Genomic DNA, 18,814 nt, shown 5'->3' with positions numbered 1-18,814 from the left:
CTTCCTCCCTCCCTCCCTTCCACTCTATCTAAAAATCAATGGAACAACATCCTTGGGTGTGGAGTAACAAAAAAAAAAATTGTTTTGTATTAATTTATATAGTTTGAAAGTATCTATTCCAGATAGTCAAGAATTTCAAAAAGAAAAGAGAAAATGTTAACTGCCTCTTTTGTATGTTTTCCCAGCTAAAACAGTAACTTAGAAGAAAAGGTGAAACTGTGAATTTGGCTAATCACATTGGACTTCACATAAGAAAAGCTAAAGCCATGGCCAGTTTTGCTCAGTGGTTAGAGCGTTGGCCTGCAGTCCAGAGAGACCCAGGATCGGTTCCTGCTAAGGGCACGTACTTCGGTTGCAGTTTGTCCCCGGCCCTGGTTGGGTCGTGTAGGTGGCAGCCACTCCATGTGTCCCTTTCACCTCTCTCTCTCCCCCCCAACCCCCCCACCCCCACTCTATCTCTGAACAAAAAATGGGAAAATGTCCTTGGGTGAGAATAAAAAAGAAAGAAAAAAAAAGAAAAGCTAAACACTCAGAGCTTTTGGAATTAATTCAAGTCTTAAAATATGCCTGATAAATAGATGAGCCTTGGACAAATTAGAATAATTTAATTCTACCAAAATAAACTCAAAATGGATAAAAGACTTAAATGTAACCCATGAATCCATAAAAATCCTAGAGAAGACTGTGGGCAACAAAATCTCAGACATCATACGCAGCAGAATTTTTACTGACACATCACCTAAGGCAATAGAAACAAAGGAGAAAATGAACACATGGGACTACATCAAACTCAAAAGCTTCTGCACAGCGAAAGATACAATCATCAAAACGGAAAGGCTACCCACTGTATGGGAGAGCATAATTGCCAATGATATATCAGATAAGGGGTTAATTTCCAATACATATAGAGTGCTCACACAACTCCACAAAAGGAAGACAAAGAATCCAATTAAAAAATGGGCAGAGGAACTAAATAGACACCTCTCCAAACAGGACATACAAATGGCTAAGAGACATATGAAGAAATGTTCATCATCACTAATCATCAGAGAGATGCAAATCAAAACAACAATGAGTTATCACCTCACACCGGTCAGAATGGCCGCCATCAACAAATCATCAAACAACAAGTGTTGGCGAGGGTGTGGAGAAAAGGGGACTCTAGTACACTGTTGGTGGGAATGCAGACTGGTGCAGCCACTATGGAAAACAATATGGTGTCACCTCAAAAAATTAAAAATTGAACTCCCATTTGACCCAGTGATCCCACTTCTAGGAATATACCCTAAGAAGCCTGAAACACCAATCAGAAAGAATATATGTACCCCCATCTTTGTAGCAGCACTATTTACAATCGCTAAGATCTGGAAACAGCCCAAGTGCCCATCAGTAGACGAATGGATTAAAAAGCTGTGGTACATATACACAATGGAGTACTACGCAGCGGTAAGAAAGAAAGATCTCTTGTCCTTTGAGACTACATGGAGGGACCTGGAAAGTATCATCCTGAGTGAAACAAGCCAAGCAGAGAAAGACAAATTTCATATGATCTCACTGATTTCTGGAATATAATGAACATAACAGTTTGAGGACAATCCCCTAAGGAGTGGGGAGCTGAGAGAGGGATGAACAACAGAATTTATATGCATATAGGCATGAACAGTGGACATGGACAACAATCGGGGGAAGGGGCGGGGAGGGAAGGGGGAGGGGGGAACCACTGGGGGAAAAAAGGAGAATCATTTGTAACAAAAATTAATCAATAAAAAAAAAAAAAAAAAAACAACTTCATGTTTTCTGCCTGGTTTTATCACCATGTGAAAAATAATGTTTGCACAATATTTTAATTAGTACAAAATTTGAGTTTAATTTGAAATTATTTCTGTTTTAAAAATTTCTTTCATTAGTGTCATGGATATTGGAAGGTATTATTTTTACCATAAATTGTTTAAATTGGAAAAAGTTTAAAATATTTTTAACAAGGAAAATTGAATTGACTAATTTTTCATTTTATCTTATTAATTTTATAATGCCAGAAATCACAGGATGGGCCTGGCCGGTTTGGCTCAGTGGTTAGAGCATTGGCCTTTGGTCCAGAGAGACCCGGGTTCGGTTCCCGCTAAGGGCACGTACCTCGGTTGCAGTTTGTCCCCAGCCCTGGTTGCAGTTTGTCCCCAGCCCTGGTTGGTTGTGCGGGTGGCAGCCACTCGATGTGCCCCTTTCACATCGATGTTTCTCTCTCTCTCTCTCTTCCTCTCTCTCCCTCCCACTCTATCTCAACATGAAAAAATGTCCTCAGGTGAGGATTTTAAAAGAAGAAATCACAAGATGTTCTCATTTAAATTGTTTTTTCAGACCTTTAGTCACTTTAAGTTTTTAGGTAATGTCAAATTGTTTTATTTAATAAATAATGTGTAGATACCCAGATAATTTCTCAGTGAGAAAAATATAACACTTTGGTCTTTAAACATAGCTTTAAATTCCCCTTGTCATTTATTTTTATAGAGAGAATGACTACAGATTAAAATGTGCAAATATTTTTAAATGATATTAAATATATTGAGTTCACCATGTTAACATTTATATAAGTTAAATAACATACATGCTCAGAAAAAAAAAAAAATAGCTATACTGATCTTGCTTTCCTACCTTCTACTTTCTCTTATGTTTGAAAAAATTGAGTTGGTTAATTTTGTTAAAAGTAGCAATTAATAAAATTGACTATGAAGAAATAATATGTATATAAGACAACACATAAGGTTTGTTTTGTATAAAGTATTTTAATTATTTGTACATTTATTTATATGTATTTATATAAGCATATCAATTTTACATATGTAAACATATAAATAAATTTTATATATGAAATATATAAATAAATATAAAAGAATATATTTAAATACTTTAATCTCAACATTAGTCTTTTTTATTTACACAGTAAAATTCACTTCTTTTTGTGCACAGTTCTGAGATTTAACATATACGGATTCTTGTAAGCTCTACACAAATAGGATATAGAACAATTTCAGAACTCTCCCCAAAGTCCCTCATACTGCACAGAAGGGAGTCACTTTCCCCTCATACCTAGGCCTGGTTACCACTGCTCTTCTGTCCCTATAGTTTTGCCTTTTTCAGAATGTCATAGAAATTTAACCTTTTAAGGTGGACTTCTTTTTTTTTTTTTTTTTTCCTTATTGATTTGAGAGAGAGAGGTAGGGAGAGGGAGAGAAATAGAAACATCAATGAGAGAGAACATCGATTGGGCGCCTCCTGCATGCCCCCCACTGGGGATTTGGACCACAACTTGGGCATGTGCCCTGACCAGGAATTGAACCGGCGACCTCTTGGTGCATGGGTCAATGCTCAAACACGGAGCCACATGGGCCGTGCTAAGGTGGACTTCTTTAGCTTAGTATTAAACGTGAGATACCATCATGTTGCTGTAGTTCATTACCTTTTATACCTGAGAAGTCTTCCATGGTTTGTTTATTCATTCACCCACTGAAGAACATTTAGCTTCTTGTTTTGGGAAATTATGAATAATGTTATTAAAAATATTTGTGTCCAGACTTGTTTGTGAACATAAGTTTTTATTTCTCTAAAATAAATAGCTAGGAGCCAGATGTGACAAGTGTTTATATGAAACTTCCTAGAGACTAAATCCTACAGATAATGATGAATTCGTGGACTGTGGAGCTTATCTATACAGAAGAATCTCATTTCCTAGAATCCCCAATATTTTTTCAGTATATCTTCATGATCAGGTAGATTAAATTATTTTCATTGTAGGACAACATACATATTTTAAAAGTATACAAATCATAAGTGCTCAGCTCAAATTTCACAAAATGAACAAAAGTGTAATCAGAAGCCAGATTATGAAATAGAATATAGCCAGCCCCCCAGGGGTTCTCCCTCAAGCCCTCTTCCTCCCAGCAAAAGTAACCACTAAACTAACTTCTACCAGTGAATTGTTTGAAAACCTTTGACAGAGAAACTGTAATAGTTGGAAAAAATAGTAATAAGTTTATAGAAAACTACAAAAATTTTTTTAATTATATGGCATTTATGAACTCGAGGGGAAAAATGTGTTAGAAATAAAACATAACTATTTGGTTCAACAGTGAGGGTTATTATTACATTTATCATAATATAACCACTGACTACTGCTTCATCCCAAAATTATAACTTTTGAGGTGTCTGAAGGGGCCCAATAAGTTGGGATCATCTTCCCAACCTGAGTTCTGAATAAACTGAGAGGTAAAACAAAAGAGTGGCAGAGAGTCACCTTTATTATAGCTGGTGGAGGCCAAGCTGAGGGTGGAGCATCAAGTATTTTTGCAAAGTGGGGTGGTTAACACGGAACCAGACCTGGGGAGAGCTGCCCGCTCAGTTGCTGGCAGTGTGGACCAAGGCAGGCTTCTCCCCAGGTCCCTGTGCTGCCCATTCAGCCAACAGGAGCCCCTCCGGCCCGCAGGTGCCTGTTTTCCATATGACACCGCTAGATTTTCAAAGTTGTCTATAGAAAGTAGTTCAGTTTAATAAGGAGGGAAGTTTATCTCTAATTCTCTTGGTAAAAAGAAAACCATTCTAGGTAGTATTGATGTAGGAGTTTTAATTAAGATTTTGCTAGTGCTACAAAAAATAAATTCCTAAATGTGTAATGTCTCAAACAATATAAATTGAGTTCTTGTTCATGTAGCAGGTCAATGTGTTCCTCACCAGCAAAGGCAGCTTTGACAGTTTCCACACATAGCTTCTCAGTATAGAGAAACATGTGAAGGAGGATTTTATGGACCAGACCCGGAAGTGTCACTCATCATTTCCACTCACATTCAGCCTGCTGGAGACCTAACCACAAAGGAAGCTGGGAAATGTAGTCTAGCTATGAGTGCAGAAAGGAAACTGAATTTTGGTGAACAGCTATCAATCTCTGCCACTGGGTGTGTGGTTCAATTGGGCAAAACCTTATCAGTTTCCCATTGCCTCTTGTATCTGACACATAGCAGAGACAGAAAGAGAGAGAGAGAGACAGAGAGACAGAGAGAGAGAGAAGAGAAACTGCCAAACTTTTCCAAAATAGCTGTTCCATTTTACATTGCTACCAAATAGGATGTTTGTTTGTTCTAGGTTGTTGTTTTTTTTCCCCAGATGCCCATTATCACATTGCAAAAGTTCCATACTCCTCTTAGTTTGTAAAAAGATTTTATCATAAATGAAAATTGAATTCATTAAATGACTTCTCTATTAATTGATATGATGTACATCTATTGATACATTAATAGATGCAATATCTATGGTGAATTACATTGATTGATTTTTGAGTGGTGGAACAGCCTTGGTTTATTATTCAGGATAAACCCCATTTGGTCATGACATATTGTTGTTTTTACTTTATGTTGGATTAAATTTGTTACTTTTTGTTGAGGATTTTTGCAGTTGTGTTTATGAGAGATATTGGTCTACAGTTTTCTTCTCTTATGTTGCCTTTGGTCTCGGGGTAATACTGGCTACATAAAATGAATTGGAAAATGGTCCATTCATTTTGTAGAAGAGATTGTACAAAATTAGTGTTATTTCTTCCAAAAATGTTTGGTATGATATACCAAAGAAATCATCTGGGCCTGGAGTTTCTTTTTCAGACTATTTTTTAACTATGAATCCAATTATTTAAGTAGATATGGCCCTGCCCGGTTTGGCTAAGCAGTTAGAGCATTGACCCACGGACCAGAGAGTCCCAGGTTCAGTTCCCACTAGGAGCACATACCTCAGTTGCAGATTTTCCCCAGCCCCAGTTGGAGTCGTGTGGGTGGCAAACACTCAGTGTGTATGTCTCACATTGATGTTTCTCTTTCTTCCCCACTCTCTCCCTCCTGCTCTATCTGAAAATAAATGCAAAAATGTTCTTGAGTGAGGATTTAAATAAATAAATAATAGATATTGAATGCTTCAGGTTCTCTAATTTTTATTGTTTGTGTCTTTCAAAAAGCATCCCATTTCATGTAAGCTGTCAAATTTACTTGCATAGAATTGTTCAAAGCAATCCTTTATTATTATTTCAATATCTGTGAAAGTATGCAATCCTGTCAACACCTTGATTGAGTTAGAGAATAAATTTCCTTTTTTTTTTTTTTTTTCAGAGGGAGAGGAAGTGAGAGGGAGAGAGAGATGGAAACATCAATGAGAGAAAACATCTACTGAATGCCTCCTGCATGCCCCCCGCTGGAGATTGGGCCAACAAACTGGGCATGTGTCCTGACCTAGAATCAAACCGGCGACGTTTTGGTGCATGGGTTGACACCCAACCACTGGACCACACCAAACAGACTTAATTTCCATTGTTTTAAGCCACCAGGTTTGCAGTAATTTGTTATAGCAATTCTCAGAAACTGATGCTCACAGATATTTATGATTTTGGTTGCTCTTTCTTAATTTGTAAAGTTCCAAATTTCACTGTTATCATTTCTACCTGAAGAGCTATTAGCGTTTCTTTTTTAAAACTAATTAATTTATTTTTGTTACAGATGTTTCTCCTTTTTCCCCCACTGATTCACCCCTCCCCTTCCCTCCCCACCCTGTCCCCAGCTTTATTGTCCATGTCCACTGTTCATGCATACATGAATATAAGTTCTGTGGTTTATCTCTCACCAACCACCGCCACTTCTGGGGATTGTCAGTCTGTACCCCACTTCCACGTCTCTGGGATTATCCCATTCCTCAGACTGTTACGTTCATTATATTCCACAAATAAGTGAGATATGATACTTGTCTTTCTCTGTTTGGCTTGTTTCGCTTAGGATGACACTTTCCAGGTTCCTCCATGTCATCTCAAAGGATAATAAATCTTTCTTTCTTGCAGCTGCATAATACTCCATTGTGTACATGTACCACTGCTTTTTTATGCATTTGTCTACTGATGGACATTTGGGCTGTTTCCAGATCTTACCTATTGTAAATAGTGCTGTATGAACATGGGGGTACATATATTCTTTCTGACTGGTGTTTCAGGCTTCTTACGGTATACTCCGAGAAGTGGGATCACTGGGTCAAATGGAAGTTCAATTTTTAATTTTTTGAGGTAACACCATATTGTTTTCCATAGTGGCTGCACCAGTCTGCATTCCCACCAGCAGTGCACTAGAGTCCCCTTGGCCCCACCCTCTCGACAACACTTGTTGTTTGATGATTTGTTGATGGCAGCCATTCTGACAGGTGTGAGGTGATAACTCATCATTGTTTTAATTTGCATCTCCCTGATGATTAGTGATGTTGAGCATTTCTTCATATGTCTCCTAGCCAGTTGTATGTCCTGTTTGGAGAGGTATCTATTTAGTTCCTCTGCCCATTTTTTAATTGGGTTCTTTGTCTTCCTTTTGTGGAGTTGTATGAGCACTCTATATATATTGGAAATTAACCCCTTATCTGATATATCATTGGCAATTATGCTCTCCCATACAGTGGGTTGCCTTTCCAATTTGATGATTGTATCTTTTGCTGTGCAGAAGCTTTTGAGTTTGATGTAGTCCCATGTGTTCATTTTCTCTTTTGTTTCTGTTGCCTTAGGTGATGTACCAGTAAAAATTCTGCTGTATATATGATGTCTGAAATTTTGTTGCCTACATTTTCTTCTAGGATTTTTATGGATTCATAAGTCACCTTGAAGTCTTTTATCCATTTTGAGTTTATTCTTGTGTATGGTGTAAGTTGATGGTCTAGTTTCGTTTTTTTTGTATGAAGCTTTCCAAGTTTCCCAACACCGTTTATTAAAGAGGCTGTCTTTACTCCACTGTATGCTCTTGCCACCTTTGTCAAATATTAATTGAGCATATTGCCTTGGGTCCATTTCTGGGTTCTCAGTTCTGTTCCACTGGTCTATATGCCTGTTCTTGTGCCAATACCAGGCTGTTTTGATTACAGTGGCTTTTTAGTATAATCTGAAATCTGGTAATGTGATCCCTCCAACTTTGTTCTTCTTTTTCAAGATTTCTATGGCTTTTTTGGTTCCATATCAACATTTGAAGTATTTGTTCTAGTTCTATGAAGTATGTTGTTGCTATTTTGATGGGGATTGTATTTAATCTATAGATTGTTTTGGGTAGTATGGACATTCTAATTATGTTAATTCTTTAAATCCATGAACAAGGTATGTGCTTCCATTTTTTTATATCTTCCCCTATTTCTATTTTCAATGACCTGTACTTTTCTGCAAATAAGTCCTTTATTTCTTTGTTAAATTTATTCCTAGGTATCTTAATTTTTTTTTTTTGCTGCAATGGTAAATGGGATTGTTTTCTTAGTTTCTCTTTCTGTGAGTTCATCATTGGTGTATAAGAATGCCATCGATTTCTTGATGTTAATTTTGTATCCCGCTACTTTGCCAAATTCATTTATTAAATCTAGTAAATTTTTTATGGAGTCTTTGGGGTTTTCTACGTATAGTATGTCATCTGTGAATAATGACAGTTTCACTTCCTCCTTTCCCATTTGGATTCCTTTTATTTTGTCTTCCTGTCTGATTGCTGTGGCTAAGACTTCTAGTACTATGTTAAATAAGAGTGGCAAAAGTGGGCATCCTTGTCTTGTTCCTGTTCTTAAGGGAAATGCTTTTAGTTTTTGCCCATTGAGTATGATGTTGGCTGTAGGTCTTTCATATATGGCCTTTATTATGTCAAGATATGATCCCTTCATTCCCACATTGCTGAGTGTTTTTATCAGAAATGGATGCTGGATTTTGTCGAATGCTTTTTCAGCATCTATTAATATGATCATGTAGTTTTTATTCTTCATTTTATTTATGTGGTGTATCACATTTATTGATTTGCAAATATTGCACCAGACGTGCATCCCAGGGATGAATCCCACTTCATCATGGTGAATAATTTTTTTGATGTATTGCTGGATCCGATTTGCTAGTATTTTGTTCAGGATTTTGGCGTCTATGTTCATCAGGGATATTGGCCTGTAGTTTTCTTTCTTTGTAGTGACTTTTTATGGGTTTGGAATTAGAATTATGCTGGCTTCATAAAACGAGTTTGGAAGTCTTCTTCTTGAATTTTTTGAAATAGTTTGAGGAGAATGGGTGTTAGCTCTTTTTTGAATGTTCGGTAAAAGTCCTCCATGAAGCCATCTGGGCCTGGGCTTTTGTTTGCTGGGAGACTCTTGATTACATCTTCAATTTCTTCTGTTGTTATTGGTCTGTTCAAGTTTTCTATCTCTTCCTGGTCCAGTTTTGGGAATCTATGTGTTTTTAGAAATTTGTCCATTTCACTTAGATTGTCCAATTTGTTGCCATATAGTTGTTCATAGTAGTTAATGATCTTTTGTATTTCTGTGGTGTCAGTTGTTAATTCTCCTCTTTCATTTCTGATTTTGTGTATTTGGATCCTCTCTCTTTGTTTCTTAGTGAGTCTAGCTAAGGGTCCGTCAATCTTGTTTATCTTTTCAGAAAAACAGCTCTTTGTTTCATTGATCCTTTGAATTTTTTTTTTTTTTTTTTGGACTCTATATCATTTATTTCTGCTCTGATCTGTACTATTTCCTTCCTTCTACTTCCTCTGGGGTTTTCTTTTTGTTTGCTCTCTAGTTCTTTAAGTTGTGATGTTACATTGTCTATTGTTTCTTGTGGTAGGCCTGTGGTGCTATGAACTTGGCTCTCAGAACGGCTTTTGCTGCATCCCATAGATTTTGTGTTGTTGTGTGTTCATTTTCATTGGTTTCCAGAAAGTTTTTAATTTATTCCTTAATCTCCTCAGTAACCCATTTGTTGTTTAATAACATGCTATTTAGCTTCCATGTGTTCAAATGTCTTTGCATGTTCTTGTTGCAATTGATTTCCAGTTGCATGCCATTGTGATCTGAGAAGATGCTTGATATGATTTGAATCTTGTTGAACTTGTAGAAACTTAGTTTGTGTCCTAACATGTGGTTTATCTTTGAGAATGTCCCATGTGCACTTGAGAAGAATGTGAATTCTGTAGTTTTGGGGTGTAATTCTCTGTAGATATCTATTAAATCCATTTGGTCTAGTGCTTCATTCAGAGTCTCTGTTTCCTTGCTAATTTTTCATCTAGGGGATCTACCCAGTGATGTCAACAAGGTGTTGAAGTCCCCTGCTATGATTGTATTGCTGTCGATTTCTCCTTTGAAGTCTTTCAGAAGTTTTAAAATATATTTTGGTGGTCCTATAAAGAGTGCATATATGTTTATCAACATTATATCTTCCTGTTGGATAGATCCTTTCAATATTATGTAGTGGCCTTCTTTGTCTCTAGTTATGACCTTAATTTTGAAATCTATTTTTATCAGATATGAGTATTGCTACCCCAGCTTTTTTTCTTTCCGTTTGCTTTGAAGATTTTTTCCATCCCTTCACTTTCAACCTATGTGAGTCTTTTGTTGTTAGGTGGGTCTCTTGTAAACAACATATATGTGAGTCATGCTTTCTTATCCAATCAGCTACTCTTGTCTTTTAATGGGAGCATTCAATCCATTTACAATTAAGGTGATTATTGATATGTACTTATTTATTGCCATTTTTGTTTAGTGTGGTTCTATTTTTCTTCCCATTTCTACTGCTAATTACAGCAGTCCTTTTAACATTTCTTGCAGTGCTGGTTTGGTGCTAATGTATTATCTTAGCCTTTTTTAGTCTGGGAAGCTCTTTATTTGACCTTCCATTTTGAACCATAGCCTTGCTGGGTAGAGTAATCTTGGATTCAGATCCTTGTTTTTCATGACCTTGATTACTTCATGCCATTCCCTTCTGGCCTGTCGTGTTTCTGTTAAGAAGTCAGTTGAGAGCCTTATGGGGTTTCCTTTGTAGGTAACCTGTTGCTTATCTCTTGTTGCTTTTAGGATTCTCTCATTGTCTTTAATTTTTGGCATTTTAATCATTATGTGTCTCGGTGTGGGCCTGTTTGGGTTCTTCTTATTTGGAGCTCTCTGTGCTTTTTGAACTTGAATGCCTTCTTCCTTCACCAAATTAGGGAAGTTTTTTTGTCACTATTTCTTCAAATATATTCTCTAACCCTTGCTCATTTTCTTCTTCGGGGACTCCTATGATGCGAATGTTATTATGTTTCCAGTTGTCCCACAGTTCTCTTAAGCTGTCTCCCTTTTTTAATTGTTTTTTTCTTTTGGTTTTCTGATTGGTTGATTTTTTTTACCCTATCTTCTAATTCACTGATCTGGCCCTCAACTTCCTCTACTCTGCTATTTAGACCTTCCAATGTGTTCTTTATTTCTGATATGTCTGTCTTCATTTCTTCTTGGTGGTTTTTAATTTCCAACTGTTTGATTTTCAACATATCTATGTCTTTAATCATGGTACTCATGTCCTTACACATGCTTTTGAGCTTCCTCAGGATCATGGCTCTGAATTCTAGTTCTGTTAATTTGCTTAACTGCACCTCATTTATCTCATCTTTGGCAGAGGTCTCTTGTTCTTTCATTTTGTTTTTGTTTCTGTGTTTCACCACATTGGCTATCACAGTGGGCTTTGGAGCCTGCAAATTTTCCCTGTGGGTATTGGTGTTCTGCTGTTTGTGGCTCCTTCTTCTGGGTTTGGATGAGCCAGGGAGAACCCACGTTACACACCACAGTCAAGTCTTACTTTCCTGGTTAGAGTTGCAAGCCTGGGAATTGTACAGTTATCCTCTAGCTTTTTGCCTGGAGGCTATCAGTAGCAGGTTACCTGAAGAGCCTTGGCTTCTCAGTTGAATGAAAAACTCCCTCAGGTGCTCAGCATAAGGGGATTTCCCAAGGGTGGGGCAGATGCTGGTTGTTAATGAACCTCAGTTTACATTTCAATGGCCCACAGGGTGGGGTTGAATCTCGGAGGGAGGGACCGCTGCCTCTCCCCAGAGCCCTGGGAAGGAGTAAGATGACCACAGTCCTGTGTGGCCGCAACTCAGCAAAAACTCTGCCCTCCAAATCCTGAGTGTCCCCAACAGTTCCAGTCCAGTCTGCTCTCCCTCTGCTGGAGCCCAAGGTATGTGGGTGTGGCTATTTTAGCCTCTGTCCGGGCTTTGTGCTGTGGAGCCGCTTGGGAGTTTAACCCAAGGGTGCTGCTCACAGCTAAGGCTGCTGCCTACCATGGGCTCCAAGCGTCCCTCTCGCGCCTCCGCAAGCCTACCAGGGTTGAATCAGTGTCCCTGGTTATGTGGTCCACCAAGCTGCTTTTCTGTTGCTTTTTCCTGACGATTTGTATTTATTTATTTATTTATTTATTTATTTATTTATTTATTTATTTATTTTTATCCTCACCCGAGGACATTGTTCCATTTTTTGTGCAGATAGAGTGGGAGGGAGTGAGAGGAAGAGAGAGAGAGAAACATCGACGTGAAAGGGACACATCGAGTTGCTGCCACCCGCACAACCCAACCAGGGCTGGGGACAAACTGCAACCGAGGTACACGCCCTTAGCAGGAACAAAATCCGGGTCTCTCCGGACCACAGACCAACGCTCTAACTGCTGAGCCAAACCAGCCAGGACCGATTTGTCTTTATTTTCTTTGTAATTCCAGTTTGGTCCTAGGAGATGGTCTGTGTGGCTCCATTCCCTCCGCCGCCATTTTGGAATCCTATTAGCATTTCTTTTAATGCAGAGTCTTAAGTCAGTAAATTCTCTTTCTTTTCCTTCATCTGAGAATGTGTTTCTTTCACTTCATTTCTAAAGGATATTTTCACTATAGAATTTGGGGTTGACAGTTCTTTTCTCACAGCACTTAAAAAATGTTGTTCTGAGGGGGCAGGATGGGGAGGAGGAGGGCTGGGGAGGGAGGAGAAACATTTGTAACAAAAATAAATTAATAAAAATTGAAAAGAAAAAAATATGTTATTCCACTAACTTCTGATCTCCTGGTTTCTAATGAAAAATTTTTAATCATGAATTGACACTTTTCAATGGCAGTTTTCAAGAATTTTCTTTTTCACATTTGGTTTTCAGAAGTTTGATTATTTTGTGTTTAGAAGATTTTTCTTAAGTTTATCGTGTTTGGACTTTTCTGTGCTTGCTGAATGTGAATTTCATTTTCTCTCCCCAAACATGAATTTCTTTGCTCACATGAATTTCTTTGCTCGGTAATAAAGTTTCCTTTTTTAATCACTAAGATACTTCTCTGAATTTTTGACATACTCCTTTCACAAACGGCTTCTTATTTTTAAGAAAAAAAGTTACTAATAATAATTTTTACTTATTGTATATTTTTAAAATATTGCTGGAAACTAAATTAATGATATTAAGTTTAATATAACAAAATAGTGCAATAACTGTACATTTTATATTAAAAACCAGTAATGTTCATGTATACAGACTGATGTAATTGTCTAAAAAAAGACTTAATTTCTAGGTTATTTGATTTCTAGGAATTTTATTTCAATTCCTATGTTAACTGGGGATAATCACAGAGCACTTTATGGCACAAATCAAAAGGCCCTGGACGTCTGTCATTGTCCTCACTGCTCCTAATGTGTTCTTCCTCCCAGAGTAAGGAAATACGCTTATAAATGTATTGTTTTGCACCACAAGAGAGAATTTCCCTGTCTCCCATTCTGCTAATTCTCCAGGACATTTAGCCTTTAGAAAAGACATGACAGAAAAAAATGTCCTTGAGGTTTGGTGAAGAGAACTTTACTAGGTCCTATTAATAATAAACACAAGAGAAAAACTATAGGGTGTGGACCCTTAGATCTACATCTCTCAGCTGAAGAGATATAATTCATCCCTGAAATAGTGAAAAACTGTCTCTGCCAGACTTCAAGCTCAGGATCCTCAGGAGTCCTCCAGAAGCTCATGGTTTTGGGGGTAGAGGCAGCTTGTAAAAAAGACCTTCAGATCAAGGAGACAACTGTAAATAGTAGACAGTTTCCATGTAAGACTGATGAACAGGATCCAGATGACCAAAACCACTGGTTCTCATGCTTTAATTTGCATTATTTGTCCTCTGTTTACCTAGATATTTTCTTTCCTCTTTCCTGGTCTAAGATTCTTGATTGTGAACAAACAGTTATTAACTATGATATATGTAATGTTCTTATACTTAATAATTTTTTTGTATACCTGCATACTTCTTGGCATGATTCCAATACCTGCCTATAATTTGATTGTGATTTTGTTAAAGTATAAAATCAAACCAGCTGTTGGGTTTTTATTAATTTTATTTTGAGTGCTACCCAGCTTTATTTAGTACCATTTCTTCATTACAAATCAGACAAAACAAATTCTTTACGAATCCCTGTTAATTGAATTCAACCAGGAAGCAACTTATTTAGATGGCAAATACCACAATAGACCATACAAAAATCTAAGCTCTCCACTATATCAAACCTAGACTGGTGTGCTCCTTGTCCTGTAGAAAACAATATATATATTCAGAGGAGCTAATCTTTGCAGTGAAGGTTTTACAGGGATAGAGCATTAAAAAAAAGCTAGGGGACAGATGGGGTATATTGAGAAGTTGCCTCACTTTGATAGATCTTGCAAGAAAGGTGCATTAGTTAAGCTAAACCCTCATCCCTGTTCAATTTACAGATTGCCGTCAATAGTCTTTTGTGCTTCTAATACTAGTTGATAGGGGCCACCCATGATCTGCTTTTGGTGGAATACTCATATGTGGATGTCAAATAGAATTGGCCTGTCACCAGGCAAATTTGTGCCAGACCTATTCTATTTAACCTCCATATAGGAATATTTGAAACACAAAAGACTATTGGCTGTATTCTGAAATGTGTAAACTGGACAGGCATCTCTAATGTCAGTAAACTGATGACTTCCTTCAGGATAGTTCTTAATATTACCCTGGGTCTATTCTGACCTACCAATTTTTGTCCTAAGAAAAATAGACATTTATATCGTTTAATCCAAAAAAGAAAAAAATTTCTCTTTTTTGTGGTACCTCAGGACCAGTTGGCTGCCTCAGGATGAAGCTGAAGGGACATCTCTTTCTCAGTCACTGGCTGCCAGAAACTCACTGAAGTGGATGATGAACGCAAACTTCATACCTTTTTGAGAAGCATATGGCCACAGAAGTTGCTGCTGATGCTCTGGGTGAAGAATGGAAGAGTTATGGGGTTTGAATCAGTGGTGGGAATGACAAATAAGGTTTCCCCATGAAGCAAGGTGTCCTGACCCTCGGCCATGTCCACCTGCTGATTTGTAAGGGGCTTTCCTGTTATAGACCAAGGAAGAGTGGAGAAAGTGCAACTCTGTTCTGGGTTGCATTGTGGATTCCAGTCTGTGTTCTCAACTTGATCATTGTGAAAAATGGGGGAGAAAAATATTCCTGGTCTCACTGATACTACTGGGCTTCAGCACCTGGGGCCCAAAGGAGCTAGCAGAATCTGCAAACTTTTCAGTCTTTCTAAAGTAGATGTCCACCAATATGTTGTGAGGAAGCCCCCAAACAAAGAAGGTAAGAAACCTAGGACCAAAGCACCCAAGATTCAGTGTCTTGTTACTCCACGTGTCCTGCAACTCAAATGTAAGCACAGTGCTCTGAAGAAACAGCATACTGAGAAAAATAAGGAAGAGGCTGCAGAATATGCTAAACGTTTGGCTAAGAGAATGAAGGAGGCCAAAGAAAATTGCCAGGAACAGATTGCCAAGAGACGTAGGCTGTCTTCTTTGAGAGCTCCTACCTCTGAGTCTGAGCGCAGTCAAAAATGAGATTTTATAAGAGTAACAAATAAATAAGAATAAACACTAAAAAAATAAGGAAAAAATCCTGAATTTCAATTTACATTTAAATAGTTTACAGACTGCTTTCATCTTCATGTCACACTTTACATGAGGCTTGAAAGGTAGGCAGAATTCTACAAGCAATGGTACAAGAATAGAAGGACTACATTACTGAGGCCATAGAACTCACCTAACAGGTTCATAAATTTGGGCAGGTGGTGGTTCAAAATTGAGGCCTTTCAAGGTGGAAGATGTGTTGACTTAGGAAATAAGGACAGAATGTGTTCTTACCTTGCAACAGACCACTGTTGGATCTCTATTATTACTTAAGTCATCCGAGAGACAAACATAAAAATCATAAAATTATATAATTTGGCTAATATCCCCATATCTGGTTGTGTGGCCTTTGCAGATTGGAAATGGTATTAGTTCTCCTGGTTTAATTTGGTCATTTTTGGCTCCTGCCTTAGACAGTATCACAAGCTCATATCATAACGTTCTCTTAAGAATTGTTCATTCTGTGATGCTCATGTGCTCTCCAGAGTCTTAAATCCTGCTGTGCAGTCACTGTTCTAACAAATGATCCCCCAACAGAATGAACAAGAAAATCTGTCACTAATAAAACTTAGAGAGTTGACTACCCTCAGAAAGTCTTCAAATGAGCACAACACATTGATCGGTCATGTCCCCAGATGAACAAGGTCTGTCCTGCAGTCTAAGCAGAGAACAAGCAAAAGGAATCTTGACAACTAAAAGCAACATAATTCCCCATATGTATGTAAAACCCAGGCACACTTTCCCGTCCCTGTGTTAAACGGTATCAGGCACAGCAAAAATAACTACTTGCTTGCTCTGGGGATTACTTGTTCTCAAGAAGATAAGCCTAGAAACCAATGTAACAGCTTACTTATCAAAACTAGCAATTTATTTATCAAGATTCCATTCAAGATCCTCATCTTGCTGTTCCTATCGATGCAGTTTTTATATCATAATCTCTTCCCAATCCTGAGAAAGCTTACCCACTTTGCAGGATTCAGCTTGAAATCTCACAAATTAGTTGACTATTAAACCCTATGAGGACTCTTCCATACTTTCCCCATTTTGAGAAGATACTGATTTTTTTTTCAAGCAGGTGTTCTCCCTCGCTGCTCTGAGCCTAATAAACTTAGTCTTGGTTGATCGGTGGGCTTCTCTGGTGGTCTACTGGGGTGACACTACTAAACTTCTTATCAAAATGGGCCTTCTGTCCTCAGAATATCTTACCTGACTGGTTTTTTGTAAGTTAAATAGTCCTTAAATTCTTCCGAAGTTTATAGAAAATGTTCATCCCCCCCTTTGGTGATCCTCACCCCTGTAGCTCATCCCCTAGCTATAAACACTACAGTGCAATGTAGATAAATCTTAGGGATGACAGAAGAATGAGAAGATTATTCACTGTTGTATTCCTCTGCCAAACCTACAAAGTTCTACTTTGATGAATTGCATTTATATGCAAACATGTAGGGATATTGTCTAGCTATATACCAGAGACATTTGGCCACCTCTTTCATGCTTACATATACAGCAGCTTTATTTTCTGGGGGTCAGAGGACTCTATGTTCTTCCACCAATTTCACAGTCTGAGGTTCTCGGTCCAAACACTTGATGGTGTCTTACTCTCCCAAGATTCATCCCCATCTTTGTTAAAGCAAGTGTCCCCTGGTCCTAAATTTTTCTGAGTTTTGGTTTCTTGCCTTCCCCAGCAGTTTTCCATGATGTGGTGTGGGAGAGTGTAAAATGCCTGGCCTGCTCGTGTTCCTTTCTTATGTATGTACAAATTCTTCTGAAGCCCAAATTACCCATTTATTCAACAGCAAAATTTATCTCCAGAAAGGTTATAATAAGGGACATCTGCACATGGTAACGCTGCCCTCCTTGTAAGACTGCTTCACAGCCTTAGGTGAGCGCCCGAGTCTTTGGAGCTGCTGAGCTAATTAGGGCCAATTAGCTATATAACATTATTATCAACTGCAATAAAGCACTTTTGGGTCTCTTACAAATACTATGAACTGACCTCCTTTTAATTTATTTTATCTAGAAGAGAACTTTCAGTGCCCATCTCCTTTCCTCTAGGCATGGTGGAGGAGGAGGAAGAGGGGAGGAGGGGACGGAGGGGGGAAGGAGGAGGAGGGGCAGGGAGGGAGTGGTAGGAGGTCTCTGCTCTTTTTGAGAGCTCCTGTTCAGCCCAGGTTGCTATGCAAGTCAAGGTCTATTATTACTGATGCTCTGCTACTTCTAAGCACCATCACATATATAACTTTTAATGTGCAAAAAGTGGCTTTCTTTTGTTGTGAGAAGCAACTCAGAATAACTGGCTAGGTCCTTCTCTCAGAGCAGCAGTTTTCACTGAGAAGTGACTAGCATCGAAGCAGCTCAGTGCATACTAGTCAATTTACGCTCTTTCCTCGTAATATTTAGCAAAAGTTTAATTATAGGTTTATTTGGGAGATTACTCACTGCATGTTTATCCACCAGAATGAATTTTCCCCAATGTCATGAACTGTGTGTGTACATAGAATATGCTTCCTTGTAACATAATTAGCACTCTTGGTGCATAATTGGTGCCACATAGACTCACATTGGGACATAGAAAGCCTTCAGTAAAGACCATAAATGTGTGGATAAAAGAAAACTGCTCAAGTAGAAAGGAACCCAGTCATATGCAGGTAATGCTTCTTAAATTATTCCTGTTTTTCCCTGGCCGGTTTGTCTCAGCAGTTAGAGTGTAGGCCTGTGGACCAATGAGTCGGGTTTGATTCCGGGCAAGGGCACATACTTTGGTTGTGGTTTGTCCCTGGCCTGGTTAGGGTTGTACAGGAGGCAGCCACTTGATGTGTTCCTTTCTCTCTCTCTCTCTCTTTCTCTCTCTCTTCCTCTTGCTCCCTCCCATTCTATCTGAACAAAAATGGAAAAATGTTCTTGGGTGAGAATAAAATATATATATATATATATATATATATATATATATATATGCCTGTTTTCATAGTATGCTGTGCAATGAGAAAAATAAAGAGAATGGGGTAAATTTTCATGTTACATAGTTTATACTATATTTTATTCTACTCTTTTGGTTTTTTTGTTTTGTTTTGTTTTTGGTAC

General features: G+C 38.0%; 1 pseudogene; it reads left to right on the top strand.

The window, feature by feature from the left end:
* LOC118616983 overlaps positions 1-15,664 on the top strand; it is a 54,954-nt pseudogene extending 39,290 nt beyond the window's left edge.
* Positions 15,665-18,814: the final 3,150 nt, after the last annotated feature.

This window comes from Molossus molossus, unplaced genomic scaffold (genome assembly GCF_014108415.1).
Source record: "Molossus molossus isolate mMolMol1 unplaced genomic scaffold, mMolMol1.p scaffold_m16_p_5, whole genome shotgun sequence".
NCBI lineage: Eukaryota > Metazoa > Chordata > Mammalia > Chiroptera > Molossidae > Molossus > Molossus molossus.
This window is presented reverse-complemented; position numbering and strand designations above follow the sequence as displayed.